The sequence below is a fragment of the Mus caroli genome, chromosome 6 (genome assembly GCF_900094665.2).
Source record: "Mus caroli chromosome 6, CAROLI_EIJ_v1.1, whole genome shotgun sequence".
NCBI lineage: Eukaryota > Metazoa > Chordata > Mammalia > Rodentia > Muridae > Mus > Mus caroli.
In genome coordinates, this window is record NC_034575.1 from 18,449,823 (window position 1) to 18,454,500 (window position 4,678).

The window sequence follows — 4,678 nt, forward strand, 5'->3', positions numbered from 1 at the left end:
AAAAAAAAAAAAGAGCAAGGTAGCTGCACAAGATCGGTCAACTTTACAGCAGGCAAAATTAGTCAGACTCTGTCAGTTACAAAGTAAAATAATAAAATAAAACAAAATGGGACATGACGGAGGTGGGAGGTTGGTGTTAGGAATGTCCAAGGTGTTAGGAGAGGGAGTCGAGGGAGTCGAGGTGGATATGATCAAGATCCACAGATATGAATTGTCAACTAGTAATTTAAAATTCTTTTTCTAGTGATATCCATCTACACTATTCCTCATTACTGTTCAAATGCAGTATTAGTTTCTTATAGTGCTGTATTAATTTACTGCTACACCTCCAAACAATACCAACATAAAATATTTTTTTAAAAAAGATTCTCTCCTTCTACTTCAAATCCTTCTACAGCATTTGTTTTACCTTCATGTATGTGAATGTTTCAAAAGATGTTTAGATTTCAATGATAGTAATCCTTGAATCATATTTATAAGATAATGTAAAAATGACATGAAGGATCCATAAGTATTTGGGGGAAATTTTTGTGACACACTCATTCACCTACTGTAAGGTCATTTAAATTTTCTGCTATGTGAAATGTATATGTTGAGCAAGCTGGGCTGCTGCGTTGTATATGCTGTCCTCTAAATTTTATTTTGAAAAACGAAAAAACAATAAAACCAATAACAAAATATAAAGTCAGCCAGGTAGTGATGGAGTACACCTTTAATCCCAGCACTTGGAGGACAAAGGCAGGCAGATCTCTGTGAATTCGAGGCCAGCCTGGTCAATATAGAGAGTGACAGCGCAACAAGAGTTACATCATGAATCCCTGTCTGGAAAACTCAAACAAAGCAGAACAAAACAACAACAGCAACAAACAAACAACAACAACAAAACATAAATCCATGATGCCTGAAAGCTTTGTAAACCACACTTTTAGAATGTGCCATCCATTAGTATGGGCTCAGTGCTTCTGTCCCCTCAAAATGCATTGTATAAAATAATTTTAAAATAAATAAAATGGAGTAGGAAGACACAAAGTTGGGAGGGGACCAGAGGTGGGAGGTGCATCTGAAAGGAGCAGGGTTATAGGATCAGAAAGAGATTGAAGAAGATCTCAGAAAATGGAGAGGTCTCCTATGCACATGGATTGGCAGAATTAACATAATAACAGTGGCCATCCTACCAAAGGCAATCTATAGATTCAATGCAATCCCCATCAAAAACCCAACATAATTCTTCAAAGACATGGAAAGAGCAATTCTCAAATTCATCTGGAAAGGCAAAAAACCCAGACTAGCAAAAACAATTCTTAACAATAAAAGAACGGCTAGGAGAATCACCATCCCTGACCTCAAGCTTTACTACAGAGCAATAGTGATTAAAACTGCATGGTACTGGTACAGAAATAGACACATTGATCAATGGAATAGAATTGAAGACCCAGAAATAAAACCAAACACTTAATCTTTGACAAAGAAGCCAAAAATATACAACGGAAAAAAGAAAGCATCTTCAATAAACGATGCTGGTCTAACTGGCTGTCTGTATATAGAAAAATGAAAATAGACAAATTTGTCACTTTGCACAAAGCAAGTCCAAGTGGATCAAGGACTTCAACATAAACCCAGATACACTGAATCTAATAGAAGAGAAAGTGGGAAAGAGTCTTGAACTCATTGACACAGGGGGAAATTTCTTAAACAGAACTCCAATAGTTCATGCCCTAAAATCAAGAATTGATAAATGGGACCTCATTAAAGTGGAAAGCTTCTGTAAGGCAAAGGACATAGTCAATAAGACAAATCAGCAACCTACAGATTGGGAAAAAAATCTTCACTAACCCCACATCTGATAGAGGACTAATATCCAATATATATTTAAAGAACTCAAGAAGCTAATTACTAAAAAAACCAAACAACCCAATTAAAAATGGGGTATAGAACTAAGCTGAGATTTCACAACTGAGGAATCTCGAATGGCTGAGAAGCACCTAAAGAAATGTTCAAAGTCCTTAGTAATCAGAGAAATGCAAATCAAAATGACCCTGAGATTCCACTTTATACCAATCAGAATGGCTAAGATCAAAACCTCATTTTGGATAGGATATGGAGGAAGAGGAGCACTTCTCCATTGCTGGTGGGATTGCAAACTGAAACAACCACTCTGGAAATTAATCTGGAGATTCCTCATAAAATTACAAATAGATCTACCTGAAGACCTAGCTATACCACTCTTGGGAGTATATGCAAAAGATGCCCCACCATGCCACAGAGGCATGTGTTCCAATATGTTCAGTTGTGATAGCCAGAAGCTGGAAACAACCCAGATGTCCCACAATGTTCTCAAAGATTAAGGAAAATATTACAATTTTATGCATTTTAAGTCAAAAGAAAATCTTAGGCCAACCAGAAAGAAAGCCCTTGTGGTGTTGGCTTATTTAGACTGGAGCTAAATCCTCAAAACCCCTTGGCTGGAGAGACAGCTCAAAGGTTGAGAACGTTTGTTGCTTTTGCAGAAGATCAATATTCAATTCCTGGCACCCACATATTGGCTCACAATCAACTATAACTCCAATTCCAGGGGACTTAAGACTCTTTTCTGAACACTAAGGTCTAGGCACACATGTGGCATAGATACCTACCTGCAAGCACCAAACAAACAAACAAACAAAAACCACTCACATGCATAAAATAAATAAATCTTGTAAAACAATTTTTTTTGTTTGACAAATCTCAAAACACTCAGTTGTGAGTGCTTGTGAGTTTCTTCCTATTGTGAGCATGGGGTGCCCACCACTTACTTGATGTGGCATACACACACACACACACACACACACACACACACACACACACACACACCTGGCTTCTGGCCACGGCCCTGAAACATCAATCTGCATTCCTGACTCAACTGAAGAATCTCAGATTGGTTCCTGCCTCAAAGCTCGAGGACTGATCAGGCTCTCCCTGCCCTGCGTGTTGAAGGGAGAATATGAACCACAAGAAGCAATTGAACATCCGGATGAATCACAGAATGAGATAGACTTAATGAACAAGCCAATGGAGAAATTTTGAAAGTAGAACAAAAGTGTAACAAACTCCACTGACAATTTTTTTTTTCAGAAGAGGTCAGAATTGATCACCAAAATTCCAAACTTTTGGCTAACAACATTTGCCAACCATCCACAACTGTTCCTGCTTGGGGAGGAGGATGAAGAGGCCTGGCATTATTTGACTAGACTTGAAGTGATGGAATTTGAAGACACAAAAAAACAGGTTACAGAAGAGATTTTCGTTTGTTTTTATTTTTCCGAGACTGGGTTTCTCTGTGTGGCCCTGAGAGTCCTGGAACTGGCTCTGTAAAACCAGGGAGGCCTCGAACTTAGAGATCTATCTACCTCTTCCTCTCAAGTGCTGGGATTAAAGGCGTGCACTGCCACTATCTGGATGAATTTTTTTAAGAGGATAAACTAGTTTAATATTTCTAAAGTATCTTTTCATGTTTTCAATTAATTATTCCATTTGTTTACATCTCAAACGATATCTCACTTCCCGGTTACCCCTTCACAAGCCACCCAACCCTCATCCACCCTGTCCTCCCTCCCCTTTGCCTCCATGAGGGTGCTCCTCCACCCACCCACCCTCTTGCACCCCACCACTCCACTAATCCCCTACACTGGGGCATCAAACCTCCACAGGATCAAGGGCCTCCCCTGCCATTGCTGTCAGGCAAGGCCATCCTCTGCTACATATGTATCAGGAGTCATGGATTCCCTCCCTGTGCACTCCTTGGTTGGTGGTATTGTCTCTGGGAGAACTGGGTGGTCCGGACAGCCTATGTTGTTCTTCCTACATCCTGCTATGCTCTTCTATTCCATCCGCAGCTCCCCCACGGGGTCCCTGAACTCAGTCTGATGGTTGGCTCCAAGCATCCACATCTGCATTGGTCAGTTGCTGGCCCCAGCAACCACACCAATGTGGTTTGTTCCTGTCAACAAATGCCTGGCCTCTTAACCACAGCAGCAGTGTAGGGTTTGGTATCCACAGACAGGATGGATCCCCAGGTGGGACTTCTTTCAGTCTCTGCTCTATTTTGTGTCCCTTTTCCTCCTCTGGACTGCATCATTTCTGTGTTAAAATCTTTAAGATGGGTGGGTGCTCCCATCCCTCAACCGGAGGCCGTGCCTATCTGTTGGAGGTAGATTTTTATTTTGATGAAAATCCTTACTTTGCAAATAAAATTCTCTCCAAAGAATTTCATCTGAATGGGAGTGGTGGTCCACCTTCAAAGCCCACTGGAATCAAATGAAAACCTGGAAAGGATTTGCCAAAGGGCTCAAGGCAAACACAGAATCAGGCCACCAGGAAGCTGCTGCATGAAGAGCCAGAGCATTACTGACCATACTGCTGCAGGTGTAGATGTCAGGAGAAGTCATCGAATCCCTTGCAGTGCTCTTTGGTTCCTGATATGGATAATGGAGCGGTAGAAGGTGATGATAAAGAAGATATTGATGAAGAAAGGGATAAGGATGGAGGTGAAGAAGATGAAGGGGGAAGATAAAAGCAAGAATGACGAGCATAGAAAACTGATGGATTCTAACCTTCTTTTCAATTTTCCTCCTATTTTAAAAAAATTTTTCTCTAGTTCCTGAGAGCAAGTTGCAGTCATTCCTTCCATCCCTCTTGTGCC

At 40.6% G+C, this 4,678-nt stretch overlaps 1 pseudogene; it reads left to right on the forward strand.

The window, feature by feature from the left end:
- The window catches only part of LOC110296521, a 52,484-nt pseudogene extending 48,097 nt beyond the window's left edge, over positions 1 to 4,387 (forward strand).
- Positions 4,388 to 4,678: the final 291 nt, after the last annotated feature.